The following is a 27,035-nucleotide window of genomic DNA, read 5'->3' as shown; positions in this document are numbered from 1 at the left end:
CCTCCTCAAGAAGATCATATCTACAACCTGCGCAAGCAGCATTGCACGGTCAATTCTTAACCAGTCCCTCTCTCCAGGAATCTTCCAAAAATCCTTCAAAACCTCCTACATCAAACATCTCCACAAAAAAACCTTGCTAGTCCCATTCAATTTCCTGAACTACCAGCCTATTATTAACACCCACTTCATTGCCAAACTCCTGGACCACACAGCATATAAACTGCTCTGTCTCTTCACAGAATCCAACCACATTCTTGATGCAGCCCAAACTGGCTTCAGACCAATCCCAGGTTTGGGACAACTTAAAGAGAACAGCAGATGCAGAAGGGTGTGCAGTGCTCATCCATCTCGACCATTCCCGTGCCTTCGATAGCATTGACCACAACATACTCACAGATAGTCTACTCTCAATACAAATTAAGGACTCTGCCCTAACATGGATCTCCATCTTCATCTTGAATTGCTCACAAATCATGCTCATCCTACTATTCTCTTCCTTTGCTCGCCCAGTTCCGAAACGGTTTCCTCAGGGAGCCTCCCTGTCCCAATCTTCTTCAGTGTGTACCTTAGCCCTCTCCTCATCGTCATCTGATCCCATAACCTCATCTGTTAGAACTACACTGATGACACGCATAGCATTCTGAAGATCCCAAAATCGCTAGGTTCCGCCCACCCTGTCCTCTCCTCCTGCTTTTCAGATAATGACCGTTGGATGACAACCAACCACCTACACCTTACCCCTGGCAAAACTGAAATACTAGTATGCATCAAATTAGCCCTCCTTCCCAAACCAATCCTGTGGCCGCACTCCCTAGACCGCCCCCTGCAACATCAGCTTCAGTAAAAAGTCCACGATGTATGCTTAACTCAAACCTATCCCACTCCCAACAGATTAACTCAGTGTCCAGAACCTGCTCCACCTGCACATCCTCAGGTACATCTCACCTACCCACACCAAATCTCAGCCATCCTGGCCATCATCTTCTCATGCTTAGACTATGCAAACTGCCTCCATCTAGGTGCTCTGGCATTACAGCTGTGGAAACTCCAAAGACACCCTGCCACCAATCTCCTCGTTGGCCTCTCACTAAAAAAACATATCAGCCCCACTCTCAGAGTGCTACATTGGCTACCTATCGGTTGATGAACTACCTTTAAAGCCATGTGCATCACTCACTGTGCACTCCACAACTCTAGACTTCAGTTCCTCCACCAGATTGGGAGGATCCTCTTTCACCATCCAAGCCCCTACCATCTGGAACTCGCTCCCTAATCGCCTTGCCTTCAGAAAGGCCCTCAGAATTTGACTATTCCCTAATATAACCTGGAATCCTCTCCTCCACCTCATTGCCATCACAATAGACTTTCACATGCACCAGTCTCATTGCCTATCCAAAACATCACCAAGTGGATGCCGGCTATTGTCACAGTGTCCCACTTCTCTCACACATATCACTTAAACCTCTCGTACAGAAACCTACAGTGGATGCCAGCTTGCCCACCCTACACACATCACTTTACACACCAATCAGTGGCAACATCTTGTATACACGGCCCACCCTGCTAACTCAACCCCATTCCACGCTTTACACATGATCAAACATTGGCATTAGAGCATTTACCCCTCATAAAATTGAGCCCTTCTTGATGCTCCGATATATAGGCTGGTAATGCTCCTTTGAATTTATAATCTACTTAGGGTAACCTTTGTACTGCAATGCAGTCATAAATGGGTATTACACTTATAGCACTTAGTATACCCTTGGGTTGACAAATGGGAAACCTGGAAGACTAATCATACGTCTGTAAACATCAACAGTTCATTGCATTTAGAGAATTTGATTACCCTAGTTTCTGGTAGCCTGTCTTCCCTTCCTCGAAGATATTCTAGGACATCCAGTCGATTGCACCTGGTCATGAACCATAGATAGCCTGCTGATAATGCCAGAAGGACTACGTAGGTAGAGGTCTTGCTTCTCCACAGAACAACAGAGACAGCAACCTCAAAGATCAGCTCCATCTGAGATCAAGGTATGCATAATAAATTAACCACTTCAGTAGAAATCTGCACCAAGCACCGTTATTCATCCATACACTTTAGAATGCAGCTATGACTATGACAAGTTTCGTCTAGCTGGCCACATAACCTTTTTCGCACTAAGACTCCAAACTTACCTCAACACCTCTGCAACTAGAATACAGCGACACCCTATGACACATTTTCATCTAGCTGGATACATTTCGAGTCTCCTGCACTAGCGCTCTATCATGTCCTTCCTTAACACCCATCCATGTGCCTGAACTCTTAGTTGCTTATTGGAGCTTAGCCAGGCCCCTAAATCCTAATGTTGGTCAAATGCATACATGCATATTAATTCCTTCTCTTAGAAGTTTCCCACACCTGAACTTCAGTCCCTGAGGGCGTTCCTAACACAAAGCCTGTCTATGCCATACAAATGGCAAAAGGCTCTATGTAAATTACTACTACAATACAATACCTCTTCTGTGCCTCTACCTAAACCCCCCCATTGGGTTTTGATACTTCAGAAATTATGGTGATCCTATTAGTACAGAAGGAAGATAACGCTTCTGACATTGATAAATTGCCTATGGAGATTCTTTAGTGGTAAAACCAAAGTATAGCTTCCTCTTTTAATTTTAAATGCTACTAATACCAAAAGTAGGATACCGTCAAGATGAAACATTTCTGATGTTTTCCCACTCATAAAAAGGGGCAGAAAAATACCTGCTAATTATGGACCTATTTCCTGAATTGATGGTCTTGCTAAACTGTATGGCAAAGTAACTTTGGTGTGCCTTGGTGAATGGCACAGTGAAAATAATCTAACTTCAAATGCCCAGTAAGATTTTAGGAATTCCTTGGGAACAGGGGAGCAGAATATTTGCCTTTATACGATCCTCCATACATTTGTTGTCTGGAGAAAAAAATGTGATTCTGTGATTCTTTTGTGGTTCTGTGGGAAAAGCAGGTGATCTCAACCCCTTTTGCCTTTAGTATGCCAGCCATGCATACTGGCTCGACTCTTGTTACTTATTTCGATCTGTGATCTGGCCACTGCTATTACAGAACTAGTTGCAGATGCGCCAAAATAGAACAGGATTAATACAAGTATCCTCAACTTTGTGGATGCTGCTACAGCTTTCAAAACTCTGGTTGAATTGCGGAAACAACTCGAGGTAGTAAACAACCTCTGCAAAGACTGACCTTAAACACTTCTAAGATGCCCTGTCACCGTCAAAAGAAATTGAAAGTTTGACATTTGGATTATTTAGGCATTACTTTCATTACATTCACCTGTCATGCAAGATGGTCTATACAGTTTCCTGAAAGTGCATACATTGTTAAAAGGTGTGTTTGGGCCATACTTTCTGTGGGAGACTTCTGAGCGCTTTTAATGGGGGTGGCTGTGAAGGACCGCAGGGGGGGTCTGTACTTCTGCTCTCTATTTGGTAGAGGAGAGACACAGAGGACCCCTGCCAAGATTCTCAAAATTGGTACGTGGTTGAGCAATTAAGGCCTAGCTTCTCAGGAGGTGATGAAAGCTGGTTCTTAAGTACAGTGTAGTCCCCAAGCACCCACAAAGGAATGTCCACACACTGATTCGTTAAAACACAGTCTTTCTATAATTAATATTCAAGGTTATGTACAATATCACGATAACTCAATTTGTGCTTGGTTATCTATAATGGCAAATATACAGTTCTACGTGGTACCACAATTTTTATTAGATCTCTTTAAAGTGCATCAACTGTATGGTTAAATGTCACACAAATCAGTTCGTAGAGGAAACCAACAATAGATATAAGAGGAAAGCAGTTGGTTAGAACAATTGGAAGAATACTGGTCACTACCGTTAAACACAGTTCTGTGTGGAGATCCCTCCACCTAGGCAACCAGCAAAATAAAGATAGATCACAAGCCCAGTCCATATATTGTTCACAAAAGACTTTCCAATAGTTCTGCAACCCCAAAGTACCTGGCCTTGTAGCGTTCCTCGTCAGGGAATTGACGGCCCTTCTTGAGTGTCCTCCCTTTAAGCCAGGAGTCACGGGTCGTCGAACGCCCGACGGAGAACAGGGTGAGCTACGACGGTGAAGTGGCAGCTTCTTTCCTAGCGGTGCTTGTTGACGTGGAAGCGTAAACATCCTGCAAGGAAGAGGCGTGTGAGGCACCTCGGTGTTGATAGTTCTGGACTGCAAAGAGTTTGAAGAACTGTGGCCCAGCAAGGGCGTCGAGTCGTCGGCATCTCTGTGGTCCTTGGGTGGTGGGAAACCCACCGGCGGATGCTCCTCGGCACGTCAACGGTCAGGCCTTCTCCGGCAGGATGAGGCAGGCGATGATGCAGACGAGAGCGTCCTTGGATCAAATGAAGTTCTTAGGCAACGGGTGCACGGCGGCTCAGGTCGACGATGCAGTCGTCGACGGTGGTGGACAACAGTCCGGGCACTTCTCTTTGGGATTCCGCAGCAGTTCCCTTTCTCCGGTCGGCAGCCTGTTGTAGGTCTGTCTACCAGGGAGCTTTGGCAAACATCAGCTGTTGCACGATGGTCCCTCGGGAAGAGGGTGCCTTACCAGGTCCTCTCTAGGTCAGTCCTTGGAGACAAAGGAGCTTTCAGATTGGTGAAGCAACAGCAGTTCTTGTCTTCCAGCAGGGCTTCAAGGTCAAGCTTCAGTTTCACTCCAGTTACTCGTCGTAGTGGACTTCAGCTTTGAACACGATTCCTAGCAGTGAGAGGTCCCCAGATATACTGTTGATCTCCCATTCATTCCGCTGGGTCATACTCAAGCATCCAATCATGGCAAAGGGCATTCATGCAGGCAGGCAGCCAATCAGGCACACAGTGCATTCAGGCCATTCACTCCTCTCCAGACACTCACAACAAGTTATGTGTATTGGGACAAGTAGCCAGCCATTTAACACTCCACACTGCATTCAGACCAGTTTCAGGCAGGGCTGTCACAGTCATTGTGTCAAACACCAGATACTAGACATCCACAACACAGAATGCGTATTTGTCACACACTCCATTCACCCAGGCGTACCCACAACATATGTTTGTTGGGGAGGCTCCAGCCAGTATGGTCAGCACTTCCCCACACTACCATATATGGAACTTCCACACAACAGCCAGTCGGGGGAAGGGACAGAGTCAGGGCTTCCCGGGACTTCAGGAAGATCAAGGTAACAGGCGATGCAAGGCGAGAGGCCATGTAGGCCATCTTGTCTCCATCAGGTATCTACTAATTCAATGACAGGGCCTGGGCATCCCAAAATGGAGGACGCTCAGGGCACAAGTCAATTCAGCACGGAGCTGCCAGACAAAAACACAGGTGCACAAAAACATACACTAGGGGCACAGGGTTGTACCCCCACCCATGGGTGCCATAAGGGTATCCCTTGGGGTCCGTTCACCAACACCAAAGGAGAGAGCTGCACCGCCAGGAGTCCCACATGAACTCCTGTGCGGAAAATATGACAGAACACACAATAAAAAGCAGTAAAGGACATGGATATGGAGGCCCTGTCCCTCCGATGCATTTCCAGCATCACAGTGGCAGAACATCATTTTTTGAAGACAAGATTACACGTCCGACAGAGCGCTCCCATGGATTTTCTTCATTTGGAAATGGGATTGAGGCCAGTCTCTCTTGGATTACATCTTAACACCATTTTATAATGGCTTAGACTTAGTCAAAATTCCTGAATGATCTTTCTTTAGGAATGCAATGTGGCAAATCATTGAGTCAAATGGAGGGTGCATGTTGGACATGATTTTGCCTTGTTAGATGGATGTTAGGAGTGCTTTCTCACTTGCTTTATAACGAATGATGTTATCAAATAGGTTCAAAGGGGTCTCTTTTGATCGGGCCATGTCTGACATGATCAGAAACATGAGTGGCCGCTCTTTGTTTGTGGATTGCTTGATTTCCATTTCAGGGATCTGAATTATGTTAAATATTATGATGCCACTGTTAGGAAAATGTTCTTTGCAGGCTGACCATTTCAGAGACGTTCGTGCTTGCTGACTCACGCTATTTACTTAAAATTTTGAATCATTGGACAAAATATTTTGCTATGGCTTACTGAAACTTGTTCCTCTAATTCTAATGATATTTTTCATTTGATGTAGTTAATCAATTATTGATATACATATATTTGATGAATACATAGTTCAATAGAACTTTGAGTTCATAAAATGGTTAGTGTTATTTTACTCTTCTGTATACTATTACAGCTCGAGCAATATTGCATTTTATATTAATTTTCTTTTTTTTAATTGGATTTTCAAATTTAAAAAAAAAACAATATAAAATCAATTTTTCCCCACTAAATCTCCCCTCCCACTCCTTCCCTGCCTTTCCATTTCCCATTTACCCCCCCCCCCCTCTACATAGGACAAGTCTTCTGTTAAGTTCAAAGGATATGCAGTATTCTTAAATTTTGCTGGAAGTATTGTTCCATATAGTGCCCGTGCAGAAAATTCTAAATCGAGGCCCATTCTAAAGAAAATTTAGCTTGATCCACTTGAATCGAATAGGTAGCCCATTCCAGAGGTACAAAGTTCCATAGTTTATGATACCAATCTTTGATGTGTGGAGGATCTGCAGATTTCCAGTTCTGAGCCAAGACCACGAGGGCCATCAACTAAAGTATAAAGAAAGCCTTTCCCTTGCCCTTAGGCCAAATTAAATTGTCTTGTTGTGCCATGCCTAACAGTGTTTCTCCTATATCTCTCCCCATCTCAAAAGCAAACATTTCTCTCATGTTCCCTTGCACGTCTCTCCAAAATTGATACAGCTTAGGACATGACCACCAAATGTGCAACCAATCCCCTTTCCCCACACACCCAAGCCAACAAAAAGCTGAAACTGATGAAGCCATGTTATGCATAGGCTCCAGGGTGTAATGCCATTGGAACATTAATTTAAACCAAAATTCCCTGATCTGTATAAACCTGGTCATTTTTGGGATATCTGACCACAGTTCTGAACCCATAGACCTAAGGCCCTTTAATACGAGGAGCAATACTTTGAGATGAATGGGGATGCAGAAGTTAGTCAAACATCAATCCTCAAACCGACCCAGGAAGTTGGCAAAACTCTGTGCTGTTTTATTTGCAATTGTCTAAAACAGGGAGTTACAACGAATCATCAACGGAGGTTCGCTCGATTTTCTCTCAGTGCGTCTCATAAAAAACACAACTTTTATAATCAAAACTCGTCATAAGTGACGTCACACTACGTGGCAAACTACAAAAACCTACTTGGGGATGTGATAGGATTACAGGGAACATCTAAGTATACGTTCAATACTGACGGGGAAGTGATTGTGTTTTTACTATCAGGTGGGCAACTAATACCATCCCAAGTGCAAATCATCTTTCGTGTCACTCTAATACTCAACACTTCATTGGTTATACAAACTATAGGGATCTTTGATACATGACCCTCTACCATTGGTTTGGCACCTTTGCACCCCTCTGGAATATTCCACATGCTACCAGCACACAGGCTACCTACCATACCAGGTGCATGGAAGGTCGGCATGATCATGCCTCCCCTACCAATTAGCCCAACATCTATCATCCCTCTTGCAGTATAACAGTCAATTAGGCTTTGAACCTGGCCTTGTAGAAGCTCTCTGTGCATGGGAAATAAAGGGAGTATCTTCTTGGTTTTGGTGCAACTCGACCCAATGGGCCTCATTACAAGTATGGTGGTAAGGCAACAACAGTGCTGTTTGTTAGGGAGAATTCTCCAAAATGGCTAATTTCCCTTACTTACTGAGTCCCTCAGCAGCTTTGCTGGATTTCTAGGATTTATTATTTTCACCTGGTAAGAGTGTGAGCCTTATTTCCCACTCTTACATGTGTTTTGCTATATGTGTTTTACATTTTTGTGTTAATAGACTGTGGAGCCTGACCTACTCCATAGACATCATCCCTTTACTGTGTGTTATACAGCACCTTCAGTGCAGTGACACAGGGTTGTCTTTTTCAGACTTCCCACATTAAACTCCATTTTGTGGGACTGGCTAGTGTCTCCCAGAACATGTAAAGTTGCCATTGACTTTATTAGTCTTTTTAAATCCACAGACCCAGTACAAACTATCTTATATAGATTTCTGGAAAGGGTTACTAGTTATCCCTTTTTGTCTGTTTCTCATGGAACATTATTTTGTTCCCTTTTCATTAAGATTTGGCTGGTGGCAGTGGTAACTACCCTATGTTTCCTACCATAGTTATTTTAAATAGCCTTGGTATTGTTTTAGGCTATCTTAGTAGCCTCGAACTTAAAACCGTTCAAGCATATTTACGGTTCCGGCTGGGTTTATTTGCCTTTTGTTTTTGTAAAAGTCTTTCTTTTGTTTTACTCAGAGCACCAAACCAGGTTTGGTTCCTTTGTTTGCCGACCTTTGGCGACAGGATGTGAGGGAGGGGTTTGAGACGCCATGCACAGGGTCTCCTTGGAGACACATGTCGCACTCTGATATGATTGCCTGTGGAGACTGTCCCAGCGGGACAGCCACCCTGCTTTGTGATTGACAGCCAGGCTGTGTGAATGGGGGAAAACTGCATAAAAAACAGGTCTCTGGGACTGAGAAGGCAGAGTCGCCACTTTATCGAGAGAACCAAAGAGAAGCTGACAGAAGAGGACCTCTACCACGACTGAACCTCCTGGTGAAGCCCTGCTGCGGATCCGAATCTCCAAACTTCGAAGACAGGGAAGATCTGCAAGGAATCTTCTCCCCTTGAGTGGGAACAACCAGTTCGCCAAACTGCAAGCCAGGCCTCCCTCCTCTGGTCGAATTTGCTGTGCACAGCTACAATGAAACGGATAGCCAGGAGGATCGGACCCTGCTTGGGTTTTAAGGAGCGCATCTTTTATTTGTGGCTTTGCTCTGCTGCTGGTTTCTTCCCTTGGCGGTGCAGGACCCTTCAGTCTTCCTACTTCATGTCAGTCTGACAGTCGCTTCAGGAACCGTGAGCCTGCAGGACCTGCCAGGAACGTCCGCCTCAGCTACAGCGTTCTTCTCCATTTAAGCTACTGTTCAAATCCGGTCATTCGTTCCGTCAGACCACGGTAAGTGTTTGAAATCTTTTGCCAATCCGAGGGCTTGTCCTTCTCTATTCTTTAAAGTAACTTTTCATCCGACCAACTTCAGTCTGAACTCTTGGCAAAGACTTAACCGTGAACTACTCTGAACTGTGTGATCCTCTGCAAACACTTTGGTCCATTGACTTTGGCCCAGGCCTCTTGATTTGATTTCCTCACTGCAATTACTTTTCTAGATTGCTCTGCTTACTTACTTGTTGGTGCTGCTCAATTCTTGTCTATCTTTGTCTTTCCCTCCCTTTTAAATTACTGGAGTGCCATTTTGCTCACAATTCATTTGAGCTTAACTTGTCCAGAATCTACTGGGTGTGGTGTAGTGCATTAAGATTGTGATGTTTCAACTGCTTGATAATAGTAAAATGTTTTATAACTGATGTGTAAATAAATGTATATTCTTTTACTCAGACACCTTGAGTCATTATTTTTTTTAACCATAGTAATTGCTGTCCTTTTTGTAACTATTGATACTACCTCACTTTACTCTTGAGATAAGTATGGCTGCCCAGCCATCACTACCACTTTACTGTGTAGTACATGCTTGTACCAAAGGTGAATCTGTACTGTCACCTGTAGTCCTAATTATGTGTGGTGTTCCCAAAGGGTACTGCATATGATGCTGCCTAACACTGGTGTACAGTGGTGAGGATCAAGTATAGTGATTACACTGAGAGTGCTGCTATTAACTTGGATCAACTAACCACAAGGCTAAACATCACTAAAAAGCAATGTTAATCATCTCTGATATGGAAAGCTATAGTCAGGAGACCCTCTTTAGTTACACTGTGGACTATCTGAAAAATGTGTGTAGGGAAAGGAATCTCTATGTTAAAGGCAACAAGTCTGAATTGATTGAAAGGTTGCTAGAGAAACAAAGTCTGGAGGGTGGGTATGAAATACCCAACCCCTCATCAATTGTGGAAAATGATGAGGATGATAATGTGTCTATTATTGATGAGTTAGATGAAACAGGTGTGTCCCACAATGTAGGCCTCACTGCTCCTTTACCTGCTCAGTGTCGAGACTTGCAGCGTAGTGAAGAGTATTGAGCCTCTGTCCACAAATCACCCACAGGGAGAGAAAGACAAACACTCCCTGTGCGAGCTTTGAGGCCACAGGTGGTTTGTTGGTTGTAGAATCAGGTGGCGCCGAGGACTCCAGAGGCTGTTGGAAGGAAGTCGGGGTTAATACAGGCAAAGACAGTGCTTTAGTTAAGAGTGAATAAGGATACTTTCTTACCTATGTTCAATGGAAGGGAGCCTGAGGAATTGGTGCAAGGGAGCGCCGATGATTCAAACAGGCAAGTATCTGGAGGTGGAGATGAGCTGACCACCAGTAACCCGTAATGATTTCCAAGACTGAACAGAAGGAAGGTCTTAAACCTTCCAAGGGTCGAGATCCGGGTTGTAGCAAGTGAACAGATAGGGAAAATCCAAAGCAGTCCGTTAAGTGCAAAAAGGGTCCAAAGTACCAGTATCCGTGCAGAGTATCGGCAACCGTATCCAAGGAGCAAGAGTTAATCAAATCCGTGAGAGTAAGCCTGAGGTCGAAATCCGATGAGGTCAAAAAACGAGAGTCAAGAACGCCGAACAGTGTTAGAGAACAGCTGTGAAGCGGCGAGTTATTCAAAGCTCCCGGCTTTTATGCGAGCCGCCTCCCGATCACGTGAGTGGGGCTCCGTGCACGTGATCGGGAAGTTGATGTGCAACCAGGAAGCGATCGCGATCGGCTGTTCCAGCCCGATCGCAATCTCCATGGCAGTTGCCATTGGAGATGAGGAAACAGACCACACCGTCCCCTTCGTGTGATCCGCAACCATCGGTGATGGCGACTCCCCTGCACCCTAGGTGATGGGACGTGAGGAGGGTTGGGCGGTGAACCGGGGAGCCTGACAGTATTTTGTATCGGAGTGTCATGCAGGGTGTTGTGTGGGTGTGTGACTGACCTATCGTGCATAACAGAGCCCCCCCTCAATGGCCCACGACCGCGTGGGCAGGTGGGATGGTCCAAATGAAAACGGGAGACCAGCCTCGGAGCATGGACGTCACTCGCGGGGACCCAACACCGCTCCTCCGGACCATAACCCGCCCAGTCCACCAGATACTGGAGACAACCACGAACCATACGAGAACCCAGTATACCCGACACCTCATATTCCACAGAGCCACCCACAGACACAGGGCCCGGCGTAGACCTAAGGCGAGTAGGAGCAGGACAAGGCTTTAGCAGAGATGTATGGAATACAGGGTGAAGGCGCCAGGAGGCGGGAACCGAAAGGCGATAAGCCACAGGGTTGATCACAGCAGATATCCTGTACGGACCCACAAAACGGGGTAGCAATTTGCGACAACCGGGCAGGCGGAGGTGACGAGAGGAAAGCCACACCCTGTCCCCCACTACATAAGAAGGTGCAACGGCCCTCCGCCGGTCAGCCGCAGATTTAGCAGAGACTTGGGACTCACGAAGGTGAGCGAGAGTCCGGGCATGAACGGCCGAAAGGTCACGTGCACAGGAAACAGCAGCAGGGTTAATGGAATGTGTAAGGTCTGGAACAGGTAAGGTGCGGGGGTGTTGGCCATATAAGACAAAAAAGGGAGAAAAGCCAGTAGAAGAATGCAGAGCATTATTATACGAGAATTCAGCGAGATGTAGTACACTCAGCCAGGACTGTTGGTGCTGTAGAATGAGGCAACGTAAATATTGCTCCATGGCCTGGTTCACCCTCTCCGTCTGGCCGTCTGTCTCCGGGTGATATGCGGAGGAAAAACGGGAATCAATGCCCAAGAGGCCTGTGAACGCCCGCCAGAACCGAGAAGTGAACTGGGGTCCCCTGTCTGAGATTATGATAGTGGGTAACCCGAAAAGACAGAAGATTGACCTAAAGAAAAGGTCGGCCAGAGCCGGTGCAGATGGGATGCCAGAACAGGGAACAAAACGAGCCATTTTAGAGAAAGAATCGACCACTACCCAAATGGTGTCGAAGCCCTTGGTTCGAGGTAGGTCTGTCACAAAATCCATCGACACTGTGTGCCAGGGCCTAGGAGGTATAGGCAAGGGAAGTAAGAGTCCCACTGGACGTCCCCGGCGATGTTTACATTGGGCACACACGGCGCACGTGTTGACATACCCTTCAACATCGCGCTTCATGGAGGGCCACCAACACCATCGCCTGAGGAGGTCCAGCGTGCGCTTCTGTCCAGGATGACCGTTAATGGCACTGTCGTGAGACCATTCTAGTGCAAGATTACGAGTGTCGGATGTCGGTAACCATAATTTGTTTTGTATGAATGGCAGCCCATCATGTAACACCGGATCCCACTCAGAGGTCTGTTCGGGATGTAACGAAACCCATGCGCGAATGGACTCTAGAAGCGGTAAAGGAGGAGTACAGAGGCAAATGACATGCTGATCTAATAGTTTTTCAGGGAAAACAGGCAAGGATACCCCACCAGGAGAACGTGACAAAGCGTCCGCCTTCCCGTGGGACAGACCCGACCGGTGTTTTATCCGGAAGTCAAAGGCTGCAAAGAATAAATGCCACCGCACCTGCCGACTATTGACACACTTGAGTGAGGCTAAATCTTGAATGTTACGATGGTCTGTGTACACCGTGACTGCATGTCTTGCTCCCAACAGGTGATGCCGCCAGACCTGAAAGGCATCCTTGATGGCCAACAATTCCTTCTCCGTAACCGTATAGTGCGTTTCTGTAGGGGTAAACTTTCGAGAATGAAACGCCACCGGGTGTAGCCGACCGGAACAAGGACAATGTTGGGATAATACCGCTCCAAGAGCAAAGGAGGATGCATCCGCCTCTACAATGAAGGGGAGTTCCGGGTCGGGATGCTTCAGCACAGGAGCGGTAGTAAATGCAGCTTTTAGCGCATCAAAAGCCTTTTGGTGTTGTTCCAACCAGATAAAAGGCAACTTGGGGCTGGTCAAGGCAGTAAGAGGCGATACAAGAGACGAGAAATCCTGGATAAAGCGCCTGTAAAAATTCGAAAACCCAAGGAATGATTGTAGTGCCTTAACATTACAGGGTTTTGGCCAGTCCAAAACTGCACGAACCTTGGATTGATTCATTGCTAAACCCCCAGGGGTAATGTGGAATCCCAAGAATTCCACACTTCCAGTATGGAACTGACATTTTTCTGGCTTTGCATAGAGTGAAAAACGGCGAAGCCGAGATAATACCTCGCGGACATGTAGTACATGTTCTTTCAGGTCCTGTGAAAATATCAGGATGTCATCGAGATATACCGCTACACAGATGTCTAACAAATCATGGAAAATCTCATTCATGAAACGCTGAAACGTAGCAGGGGCGTTACAAAGCCCGAAGGGCATGACTACGTACTCAAACAGTCCGTAACGAGTGCAAAAAGCCGTTTTCCACTCGTCTCCGGGGCGAATTCTGATTAAATTATAGGCTCCGCGGAGATCGAGTTTCGTGAAGATGTTGGCGTGACTCAACCTGTCCAACAATGGTGTAATCAGGGGTATAGGATACCGGTTCTTTATGGTGATAGCATTCAAGCGTCGGTAGTCCACACAAGGACGTAAGTCGCCCTCCTTTTTGGGGACAAAAAAAATAGGGCTAGCTGCCGGAGAGGTGGAAGGACGTATATGGCCAACCTTTAGAGCCACTTGAATGTATTCTTTCAATGCCTGTTCCTCTGAGGGGGACAGGGAGTAAATACGTCCTGAGGGAATGCTGGAATCAGGGATGAAATCAATAGGGCAATCGTAAGAACGGTGTGGTGGTAGTACCTCCGAAGAACCCTTGTCAAAGACCTCATGAAAGTCCTTATATTCCCCAGGGATATTTGTCGCCACCACCCCCACTATGTGAGACTCCAAGGACGTGGACGCTTCCTCGTGTAGGGTAAGTTGTGCGACGGCCCCCAAGGCACGTGAAGGAGATTCGGTGTCGTCAGGTGCGGTGAGGCAAAAATTCTGGCAGATTTCCGATTCAAAGTGAACCTGCCCAGACTTCCAGTCGATTAAAGGGTTGTGTTGATGTAACCATGGGAGCCCTAGTATAATCCCGAATTGGGGCATCGTAATCAAATCAAAGGATATGACTTCCTGATGTATTTTCTGTATAGTTAGGGTGATCGGGGCAGTTTGTTCTCGAATTGGGCCAGAAATCAGTGCTGTGCCATCCACCGCCTGTACTGGTTCCGGACGTTGTTTGGTAATCAGGGACAGATTCAATGACCCGGCCAGGTTTATATCGACATAATTGCCAGTGGCACCAGAATCGATATAAATCGAAACAACATGAACGATGTCGGGTGTGGGTTTTAACGTAGCCTTTACCATCACCGGTCTGATCCTGCCAAATGTGGGGAACCTGTCCGAGGGAGTTGAAGGATTGCTCGATCCGGCCCCCGGATCTAGGGTCGAGCATTCCGAAAAACCGGATTTTTCAACTTGGGGCGTCTGGGACAGGACTTTATAAAATGCCCACTCAGGCCACAGTAGAAGCAGGCATGGTCGGTTCTTCTGCGGTCCCTTTCTAGTTGTGTGATCGGGCTACTAATACCGCCTATTTGCATAGGTTCACCACCGGTATCAGAGGAGGGGGAGGATAAACCAGGAGTAGGGAACCCTGTTTCGAACCTGCGTTCGGAACGCCTTGCATCGATCTGTAGGGCGAGATCCACTAAGTCAGTATGAGATGTGGGCAAAGAAGGAACGACGGACATAGCATCCTACATGGTACTATTAAGCCCCCGGTAAAACACTACTGCCCTTTTGGGTTCAGGCCAAGACGTTTCAGCAGCCAGTTGGTTAAATCGGGCAATGTACTCTATGAGTGACCCCTTTCCTTGAGTTAGATCCAACAATTCAAGATCCCGGGATTGGGCTTTGTGACGTGTGTCGAATACATGAGACATTTCTGTGACCAGTAACTCGAAATCATATAGGACAGGGCTATTGTTTTCCAGTAGGGGATTGGCCCATGCTGCCGCAGTGCCGGCCAGATGGGACAAGGTGAAAGCTGCCTTTGTGGTGGAGTCGGGAAAGGCCTGAGGTCTACAAAGAAAATGTAGCTTGCATTGATTTACAAAAGTGCGGTACTTTCTGGGGTCTCCGTGGAATCTTTCTGGAGCAGCCAAGGGAAAAGGTGTAGGCATGAGTACAGGAATTTGTGGTGCTACAGGGGGAGTAATAGGTTGGACAACTGGGGGTTGGGCAGCGGCTTCCCCAAACTCTACATCAGCAGGTAATGGGTGTTGTACACTTTGGATTAAATCTAACCTCTGATGTATAGCCGCGTTGGCGGCTGTCATGTCTGCCCTCAAAACTGTGAGTGCCTGTATCAATGCAGCCACGGGGTCCTCGGCTACAGGCTCCATACTCAACACAACGCAAGGCTTCACAGTCTGTCGAGACTTGCAGCGTAGTGAAGAGTATTGAGCCTCTGTCCACAAATCACCCACAGGGAGAGAAAGACAAACACTCCCTGTGCGAGCTTTGAGGCCACAGGTGGTTTGTTGGTTGTAGAATCAGGTGGCGCCGAGGACTCCAGAGGCTGTTGGAAGGAAGTCGGGGTTAATACAGGCAAAGACAGTGCTTTAGTTAAGAGTGAATAAGGATACTTTCTTACCTATGTTCAATGGAAGGGAGCCTGAGGAATTGGTGCAAGGGAGCGCCGATGATTCAAACAGGCAAGTATCTGGAGGTGGAGATGAGCTGACCACCAGTAACCCGTAATGATTTCCAAGACTGAACAGAAGGAAGGTCTTAAACCTTCCAAGGGTCGAGATCCGGGTTGTAGCAAGTGAACAGATAGGGAAAATCCAAAGCAGTCCGTTAAGTGCAAAAAGGGTCCAAAGTACCAGTATCCGTGCAGAGTATCGGCAACCGTATCCAAGGAGCAAGAGTTAATCATATTCCGTGAGAGTAAGCCTGAGGTCGAAATCCGATGAGGTCAAAAAACGAGAGTCAAGAACGCCGAACAGTGTTAGAGAACAGCTGTGAAGCGGCGAGTCATTCAAAGCTCCCGGCTTTTATGCGAGCCGCCTCCCGATCACGTGAGTGGGGCTCCGTGCACGTGATCGGGAAGTTGATGTGCAACCAGGAAGCGATCGCGATCGGCTGTTCCAGCCCGATCGCAATCTCCATGGCAGTTGCCATTGGAGATGAGGAAACAGACCACACCGTCCCCTTCGTGTGATCCGCAACCATCGGTGATGGCGACTCCCCTGCACCCTAGGTGATGGGACGTGAGGAGGGTTGGGCGGTGAACCGGGGAGCCTGACAGTATTTTGTATCGGAGTGTCATGCAGGGTGTTGTGTGGGTGTGTGACTGACCTATCGTGCATAACACTCAGCAACCTCAACCTTTGTCCACTGGGACCCCTACAGGTCCTACACTCAGTCCTGAATTCATTGCTCTAGAAAAGATCAGGCTTGAATTGGAATTTAAACGTTTAAATGCTCAAACTGAACAAAAGCATCAAGAACTGATCAAGCTCAGAGAAATGAAGATGAACCATGCCTTAGAAATGAAAAAGTTGTCTTTGGAAAATGGTTCTCTCCCAGAGTCTTCTAGGTCTTCCAGTCCTAAGAGACCCTGTATGCCTAAAGAAATTGTGATATGATATGATATGATATATTTATAATGCGCTTTATACCCAGAGGTTTCTAAAAGCAGACCTGTGGATCAAACCTGTGATGCTCCGTGTTGTCTTGCTTCCAAGGCGAGCACGTTGCCGCTGACCTATCCTGGCGAGTTAATGTGGGTATGTATGAGGCTAAACTTGATATTTTGGATTGGTTGGCAATGTTTGAATATAACCATGGGATTCAAGACATTACATGGAATCAGTTGCTTCCTTGGCTCTTCTCTAGGCTTCCCACTGTTGCATTTTATGTCTTGATGGAGTTGGGTGAGGTGGATCGGATCAATTATGAAACTAGCTTTAATTGCTAGATTTGGGAAGACCCCTTCCCAGTACCTTGGTGAATGGCACAGCGAAAATAATCTAACTTCAAATGCCCAGTAAGATTTTAAGAATTCCTTGGGAATAGGGGAGCAGAATATTTGCCTTTATACGATCCTATATACATTTGTTGTCTGGAGAAAAAGATGTGGGGGGTAATTCATAGAATTCAGCGCACAAGTGGCGCAGGCGGCTGGCACACAGTGTGCACGTGCGAATCCCTGCGCCAGCCGCGTGTGCTAAAATCCATTTCCGCGCACAGCGTATTCATGGATTCCAGCCACCAAAACCAGCCATGGCGCACAGTGGCGCAGCGACCCTGCAGCAGCGCCAGTTACGCTCCCAAGAACGCCTCTCGCGCAGGGAAAAGCCATCAATATACCCAATCCAGCGCAAAGGGCTGCGCTAACCCTGTACCAGCACGGCAAGCGGACTTACGTGTATCACTGGGGTGCGCGGGAAGTACCTCAACGTATTTCAGGGGTGAACGGGAAGTTCCATACGCGATTTCCGCAGGGTACGCGTATCTCAGGGGTGCGCGGGAAGTGCCACACACGATTTCAGCAGGGTACGTGTATTTCGGGGTGCGAGTCAAGTTTCACACGCGATCTCAGCAGGGTACGTGTATTTCAGGGGTGCGCGGGAATTTCCACACGCGATTGGGCCCGTGCGAGCAGGGTACGTGTATCTCAGGGTTGCGCGGGAAGTGCCACACGCGATTTCAGCAGGGTACGTGTATTTCAAGGGTGCGCGGGAAATTCCACACGCGATTGGGCCCGTGCGAGCACGGTACGCGTATCTCAGGGGTGCGCGGGAAGTGCCACACGCGATTGCAGCAGGGTACGTGTATTTCAGGGGTGCGCGGGAATTTCCACACGCGATTTCAGCAGGGTACGTGTAGTTCGGGGTGCGGGGCAAGTTTCACACGCGATCTCAGCAGGGTATGTGTATTTCAGGGGTGCGCAGGAATTTCCACACGCGATTGGGCCCGTGCGAGCAGGGTACGCGTATCTCAGGGGTGCGCGGGAAGTGCCACACGCAATTTCAGCAGGGTACGTGTATTTCAGGGGTGCGCGGGAAATTCCACACGCGATTTCATCATGGTACGTGTATTTTGGGGTGCGGGGGAAGTTTCACACGAGACATCAGCAGGGCACGTGTATTTCAGGGGTGCGCGGGAAGTTCCACACGCGATCTCATCAGGGTGCGTGTATTTCTTGGTGTGGGGGAAGTTTCACACGCGACATCAGCAGGGTACGTGTATTCCAGGGGTGCGCGGGAAGTTCCACACGCGATTCCATCAGGGTACGTGTATTCCAGGGGTGCGTGGGAAGTTCCACACGCGATTGGGCCCGTGCGAGCAGGGTACGCGCATTTCAGGGGTGCGCGGGAAGCTACACACGCGATTCCATCAGGGTACATGTATTACAGGGGTGTGCGGGGAGCACCACACGTGAATTGCACGTGTGGGTCCTCCCAGGTGTTCCCTCTACACCCTCCACGGCCCCTGCAGGTGGCTCACACCACAGGGGCCTACCCTGCACATGTCCTGCAGGCACACCATCCACCATGGCCATGACCCCCAGCCAACCCACATGTCAACTTGCACTACTGCCCACCAACGCATCTCCCCCTGCACCCCCAGCCACCAGGGGCACCCTCCACCAGGCCCCCACCCATGTCACCCACCACCCCCACCCCCCAGCCAACAGGGGCAGCCTCCACCAGGCCCCCACCCATGTCTCCCACCCCCCCACCCCCCAGCAGTGCAGGGGCACCCACCACCAGGCCCCCACCCATGTCTCCCAGCACCCCCACCCCCCAGCCACCAGGGGCAGCCTCCACCAGGCCCCCACCCATGTCTCCCACCACCCCCACCCCCCAGCCACCAGGGGCAGCCTCCACCAGGCCCCCACCCATGTCTCCCACCACCCCCACCCCCCCAGCAGTGCAGGGGCACCCTCCACCAGGCCCCCACCCATGTCTCCCAGCACCCCCACCCCCCAGCCACCAGGGGCAGCCTCCACCAGGCCCCCACCCATGTCTCCCACCACCCCCACCCCCCAGCCACCAGGGGCAGCGTCCACCAGGCCCCCACGAATGTCTCCCACCACCCCCACCCCCCAGCAGTGCAGGGGCAGCCTCCACCAGGCCCCCACCCATGTCTCCCAGCACCCCCACCCCCCAGCCACCAGGGGCAGCTTCCACCAGGCCCCCACCCATGTCTCCCACCACCCCCACGCCCCCAGCAGTGCAGGGGCAGCCTCCACCAGGCCCCCACCCATGTCTCCCAGCACCCCCACCCCCCAGCCACCAGGGGCAGCCTCCACCAGGCCCCCACCCATGTCTCCCACCACCCCCACCCCCCAGCAGTGCAGGGGCAGCCTCCACCAGGCCCCCACCCATGTCTCCCAGCACCCCCACCCCCCAGCCACCAGGGGCATCCTTCACCAGGCCCCCATCCATGTCTCCCACCACCCCCACCCCCCCAGCAGTGCAAGGGCAGCCTCCACCAGGCCCCCACCCATGTCTCACACCACCCCCACCCCCCAGCAGTGCAGGGGCACCCACCACCAGGCCCCCGCCCATGTCTCCCACCACCCCCACCCCCCCAGCAGTGTAGGGGCAGCCTCCACCAGGCCCCCACCCATGTCTCGCACCACCCCCACCCCCCAGCAGTGCAGGGGCACACACCACCAGGCCCCCACCCATGTCTCCCAGCACCCCCACCCCCAAGCCACCAGGGGCAGCCTCCACCAGGCCCCCACCCATGTCTCCCACCACCCCCACCCCCCAGCACTGTGGGGCACCTGCCAGCAGGCCCCCACCCATGTCCAACTCATGTTCCCCACCACCCCCACCCCCCAGCCACCAGGGGCAGTCTCAACCAGGCCCCCACCCATGTCTCCCACCCCCCACCCCCAGCAGTGCAGGGGCACCCACCAGCAGGCCCCCACCCATGTCTCCCAGCACCCCCACCCCCCAGCCACCAGGGGCAGCCTCCACCAGGCCCCCACCCATGTCTCCCACCACCCCCACCCCCAGCCACCAGGGGCAGACTCCACCAGGCCCCCACCCATGTCTCCCACCACCCCCACCCCCCAGCAGTGCAGGGGCACCCTCCACCAGGCCCCCACCCATGTCTCCGAGCACCCCCACCCCCCAGCCACCAGGGGCAGCCTCCACCAGGCCCCCACCCATGTCTCCCACCACCCCCACCCCCCAGCCACCAGGGGCAGCCTCCACCAGGCCCCCACCCATGTCTCCCACCACCCCCACCCCCCAGCAGTGCAGGGGCAGCCTCCACCAGGCCCCCACCCATGTCTCCCAGCACCCCCACCCCCCAGCCACCAGGGGCAGCCTCCACCAGGCCCCCACCCATGTCTCCCACCACCCCCACCCCCCCGCCACCAGGGGCAGCCTCCACCAGGCCCCCACCAATGTCTCCCACCACCCCCACCCCCCAGCAGTGCAGGGGCAGCCTCCACCAGGCCCCCACCCATGTCTCCCAGCACCCCCACCCCCCAGCCACCAGGGGCAGCCTCCACCAGGCCCCCACCCATGTCTCCCACCACCCCCACCCCCCAGCAGTGCAGGGGCAGCCTCCACCAGGCCCCCACCCATGTCTCCCAGCACCCCCAGCCACCAGGGGCAGCCTCCACCAGGCCCCCACCCATGTCTCCCACTACCCCCACCCCCCAGCAGTGCAGGGGCAGCCTCCACCAGGCCCCCACCCATGTCTCCCACCACCCCCACCCCCCAGCCACCAGGGGCAGCCTCCACCAGGCCCCCACCCATGTCTCCCACCACCCCCACTCCCCCAGCAGTGCAGGGGCAGCCTCCACCAGGCCCCCACCCATGTCTCACACCACCCCCACCCCCCAGCAGTGCAGGGGCACCCACCACCAGGCCCCCACCCATGTCTCCCACCACGCCCACCCCCTCAGCAGTGCAGGGGCAGCCTCCACCAGGCCCCCACCCATGTCTCACACCACCCCCACCCCCCAGCAGTGCAGGGGCTCCCACCACCAGGCCCCCACCCATGTCTCCCAGCACCCCCACCCCCAGCCACCAGGGGCAGCCTCCACCAGGCCCCCACCCATGTCTCCCACCACCCCCACCCCCCAGCCACCAGGGGCAGCCTCCACCAGGCCCCCACCCATGTCTCCCACCACCCCCACCCCCCAGCAGTGCAGGGGCAGCCTCCACCAGGCCCCCACCCATGTCTCCCAGCACCCCCACCCCCCAGCCACCAGGGGCAGCCTCCACCAGGCCCCCACCCATGTCTCCCACCACCCCCACCCCCCCCGCCACCAGGGGCAGCCTCCACCAGGCCCCCACCAATGTCTCCCACCACCCCCACCCCCCAGCAGTGCAGGGGCAGCCTCCACCAGGCCCCCACCCATGTCTCCCAGCACCCCCACCCCCCAGCCACCAGGGGCAGCCTCCACCAGGCCCCCACCCATGTCTCCCACCACCGCCACCCCCCAGCAGTGCAGGGGCAGCCTCCACCAGGCCCCCACCCATGTCTCCCAGCACCCCCAGCCACCAGGGGCAGCCTCCACCAGGCCCCCACCCATGTCTCCCACTACCCCCACCCCCCAGCAGTGCAGGGGCAGCCTCCACCAGGCCCCCACCCATGTCTCCCACCACCCCCACCCCCCAGCCACCAGGGGCAGCCTCCACCAGGCCCCCACCCATGTCTCCCACCACCCCCACTCCCCCAGCAGTGCAGGGGCAGCCTCCACCAGGCCCCCACCCATGTCTCACACCACCCCCACCCCCCAGCAGTGCAGGGGCACCCACCACCAGGCCCCCACCCATGTCTCCCACCACCCCCACCCCCCAGCAGTGCAGGGGCAGCCTCCACCAGGCCCCCACCCATGTCTCACACCACCCCCACCCCCCAGCAGTGCAGGGGCTCCCACCACCAGGCCCCCACCCATGTCTCCCAGCACCCCCACCCCCCAGCCACCAGGGGCAGCCTCCACCAGGCCCCCACCCATGTCTCCCACCACCCCCACCCCCCAGCACTGTGGGGCACCTGCCAGCAGGCCCCCAACCATGTCCAACTCATGTTCCCCACCACCCCCATCCCCCAGCCACCAGGGGCAGCCTCCACCATGCCCCCACCCATGTCTCTCACCCACCCCACCTCCCAGCAGTGCAGGGGCACCCACCACCAGGCCCCCACCCATGTCTATCAGCACCCCCACCCCCCAGCCACCAGGGGCAGCCTCCAAAAGGCCCCCACCCATGTCTCCCACCACCCCCACCCCCCAGCCACCAGGGGCAACCTCCACCAGGCCCCCACCTATCTCTCCCACCACCCCCACCCCCCAGCAGTGCAGGGGCAGCCTCCACCAGGCCCCCACCCATGTCCCACACCACCCCCACCCCCCAGCAGTGCAGGGGCACTCACCACCAGGCCCCCACCCATGTCTCCCACCACCCCCACCCCCCCAGCAGTGCAGGGACAACCTCCACCAGGTCCCCACCCATGTCTCACACCTCCCCCAACCCCCAGCAGTGCAGGGGCACCCACCACCAGGCCCCCACCCATGTCTCCCAGCACCCCCACCCCCCAGCCACCAGGGGCAGCCTCCACCAGGCCCCCACCCATGTCTCCCACCACCCCCACCCCCCAGCACTGTGGGGCACCTGGCAGCAGGCCCCCACCCATGTCCAACTCTGTTCCCCACCACCCCCACCCCCCAGCCACCAGGGGCAGCCTCCACCAGGCCCCCACCCATGTCTCCCACCACCCCCACCCCCCAGCCACCAGGGGCAGCCTCCACCAGGCCCCCACCTATCTCTCCCACCACCCCCACCCCCCCAGCAGTGCAGGGGCAGCCTCCACCAGGCCCCCACCCATGTCTCACACCACCCCCACCCCCCAGCAGTGCAGGGGCACTCACCACCAGGCCCCCACCCATGTCTCCCACCACCCCCACCCCCCCAGCAGTGCAGGGACAACCTCCACCAGGTCCCCACCCATGTCTCACACCTCCCCCACCCCCCAGCAGTGCAGGGGCACCCACCACCAGGCCCCAACCCATGTCTCCCACCACCCCCACCCCCCAGCCACCAGGGGCAGCCTCCACCAGGCCCCCACCCATGTCTCCCACCATCCCCACCCCCCCAGCAGTGCAGCGGCAGCCTCCACCAGGCCCCCACCCATGTCTCTCAGCACCCCCACCCCCCAGCCACCAGGGGCAGCCTCCACCAGGCCCCCACCCATGTCTCCCACCACCCCCACCCCCCAGCCACCAGGGGCAGCCTCCACCAGGCCCCCACCCATGTCTCCCACCACCCCCACCCCCAGCAGTGCAGGGGCAGCCTCCACCAGGCCCCCACCCATGTCTCCCAGCACCCCCACCCCCCAGCCACCAGGGGCAGTCTCCACCAGGCCTCCACCCATGTCTCCCACCACCCCCACCCCCCAGCAGTGCAGGGGCAGCCTCCACCAGGCCCCCAACCATGTCTCCCACCACCCCCACCCCCAGCCACCAGGGGCAGCCTCCACCAGGCCCCCACCCATGTCTCCCACCACCCCCACCCCCCAGCCACCAGGGGCAGCCTCCACCAGGCCCCCTTCCATGTCTCCCAGCACCCCCACCCCCCAGCCACCAGGGGCAGCCTCCACCAGGCCCCCACCCATGTCTCCCACCACCCCCACCCCCAGCAGTGCAGGGGCAGCCTCCACCAGGCCCCCACCCATGTCTCCCAGCAGCCCCACCCCTCAGCCACCAGGGGCAGCCTCCACCAGGCCCCCACCCATGTCTCCCACCACCCCCACCCCCCCAGCAGTGCAGGGGCAGCCTCCACCAGGCCCCCACCCATGTCTCACACCACCCCCACCCCCCAGCAGTGCAGGGGCACCCACCACCAGGCCCACACCCATGTCTCCCACCACCCCCACCCCCCCAGCAGTGCAGGGGCAGCCTCCACCAGGCCCCCACCCATGTCTCACACCACCCCCACCCCCCAGCAGTGCAGGGGCACCCACCACCAGGCCCCCACCCATGTCTCCCAGCACCCCCACCCCCCAGCCACCAGGGGCAGACTCCACCAGGCCCCCACCCATGTCTCCCACCACCCCCACCCCCCAGCACTGTGGGGCACCTGCCAGCAGGCCCCCACCCATGCCCAACTCATGTTCCCCACCACCCCCACCCCCCAGCCACCAAGGGCAGCCTCCACCAGGCCCCCACCCATGTCTCCCACCCCCCCAACCCCCAGCAGTGCAGGGGCACCCACCACCAGGCCCCCACCCATGTCTCCCAGCACCCCCACCCCCCAGCCACCAGGGGCAGCCTCCACCAGGCCCCCACCCATGTCTCCCACCACCCACACCCCCCAGCCACCAGGGGCAGCCTCCACCAGGCCCCCACCCATGTCTCCCACCACCCCCACCCCCCAGTCACCAGGGGAAGCCTCCACCAGGCACCCACCCATGTCTCCCACCACCCCAACCCCCACCCCCCCAGCACTGTGGGGCACCCACCACCAGGCCCCCACCCATGTCTCCCAGCACCCCCACCCCCCAGCAGTGCAGGAGCAGCCTCCACCAGGCCCCCATCCATGTCTCCCACCACCCACACGCCCCAGCAGTGCAGGGGCAGCCTCCACCAGGCCCCCACCCATGTCTCCCACCACCCCCACCCCCCAGTCACCAGGGGCAGCCTCCACCAGGTACCCACCCATGTCTCCCACCACCCCCACCCCCCCGGCACTGTGGGGCACCTGCCAGCAGGCCCCCACCCATGTCCAACTCATGTTCCCCACCACCCCCACCCCCCAGCACTGTGGGGCACCTGCCAGCAGGCCCCCACCCATGTCCAACTCATTTTCCCTACCACCCCCACCCCCCAGCACTGTGGGGCACCTGCCAGCAGGCCCCCACCCATGTCCAACTCATGTTCCCCACCACCCCCACCCCCCAGCACTGTGGGGCACCTGCCAGCAGGCCCCCACCCATATGCAACTCATGTTCCCCAGCCAGCATGTCATCACAATCTAGATCCCTGGTCCTTATGGTCAGCCTCCAAATGCAGAACACCCACCCGAGTATTGCATCCACCCACTCATAATTTGCAATTACATCACAGAACACCAATTGCAAGTTCCGAAACAAACACATTTCCCTCACATACACCTAATGGGTGTCAGTGAATCTCAAAACACATATCATGAAATGCATGAAACCAATGAGATACCACACGTTGAAGTTCACCAAAAAAAATATGTATTAAAGGAAACATAAATAGAATCAAAAATGAAGAAACAGAAAGTGAATGTACAAAAATTAAAAGAAGCATGTCCGTGAAAAAAAGCAAAACCAAAAATAAAATTCCAAAGTAATGTTGTCCAAAGTCAATGTCCACAAAACAAAATCCAATGGGAAATAAAAAAGAAAGCCATTGCTCCATGGTTAAAATGTGAAAAAAAAATACAATCCAACAGTGAACTATGTACATGGGAACAAGCCAGGGTCAATTATCCCAACAAAAGAAAGGAAACCTATCTAACTACACTAACTAATAAAATAAACTATATACAAAAATGTGGCCAATGTCCGAAAGGTCCAAATAAAATCAAAACAAAAATGAAACCTAACACTACCTACATAACTATGTACAAGGGCAGCGGGCTAGTTTCACGGCTCACTTGTGGATGTCCCGGGCCAGGGCATCATCGAACTCCTCCTCAATGTCCCGGAGGCGGTCCTCCTCCATGGCCCTGAGGGTCCGCAGGGCCGTCGACGTGTCCACCTCCAAACCCCTGCGGATTGCCTCGAGGCACTCGGCCCGCCTCAGGGCCCTCCGCATGGAGTTCTCCGCCCTAACCATTGTGAGCCGTGCCTCTTCCGCCCGCTGCCGCTCCGCATCTATGGCGTGGCCCAACCGCTGCCACACGGAAGACACTCTCTGTCCTGGGTCCTCCTGCCCTCCGGCCGATGCCTGCCCCTCCGATGTTGAAGGCCCTGAGCCTTCATGGCTCCCACCACGTTGCTGCTGCTGCTGTGCCTCTGCCCATGCACTGCCTCCTGCTGCCTGCACATCCTCCGCCGGCTGGGGTGCAGTCATAGATGTGGCCACCCCTGCTGGACGTCCGACTCCCGACTGTGGCAGGGATGCCTCCTCCACCAGCCTGGCCGCACCGTCAGAGGCAGCTCCACAGGGCACCCAGGTGACTGATGGGTGGGAAGATGGCACGGAGGACGACTGGCGCGTAGGGGGTCCAGTTGAGGAGGGGGTCGTAGCAAGCCCCATCAGACGGTGGAATCCGGCCTGGGTGACCTGTCCCAGCAGGCTGACGTGGTCAACGAGCCATTCGAGATGACTTGCAGTCTCCTCATGAAAAGACTGCAGGTCACCTCGCATGGCCCGTTGACGCAACGCCACACCAGCCAGGACAGGCTCAACCCGGACCCGGCTAGCCGCGTCCGCAGGCAGAGGAAGGCCAGTTGACGTGAGCTCATCCCCTGCCTGAAAACGGGTCTGGATGTAGGCATCCCTGCTGGTGCAAAATGATGCAGGGACAGGATCAGGGACAGGATTGCACACAGGCACCTCCGCGGCGGCCTGTGCTGCCTCCTGTTCCTGGTCCTGCACTGCACCACTAGCACCAGTGGGATCCCCACCTCCAGACCCCGTCTCTGGTGCTTGCACGGCCTCCTCCTCCACCAAACCCCCCACCAACCTGGATGACTCTGTGCCATCTTCCCCTGTTGGGCCCTGTGGGGTCCCAGCTGCCCCTTCTGCTGCCGAGGAGTCCAACTCCAACCTCCGCCTCTTGGACCTCCCCCCGGCAGCTGCGGCCTGGGACGCGGCACCGGACTCCTCACTCCCTGACGAGAGCACAACATGGGAGGGGAGCCGGGCCTTGCGTCTTCGGCTGGCGGTGGGATCCCCGCCGCTGTGCTCCACAGCACCTTCTCC

Source organism: Ambystoma mexicanum, chromosome 6q, assembly GCF_040938575.1.
Source record: "Ambystoma mexicanum isolate Mex_15411 chromosome 6q, UKY_AmexF1_1, whole genome shotgun sequence".
Lineage (NCBI taxonomy): Eukaryota > Metazoa > Chordata > Amphibia > Caudata > Ambystomatidae > Ambystoma > Ambystoma mexicanum.
This window is presented reverse-complemented; position numbering follows the sequence as displayed.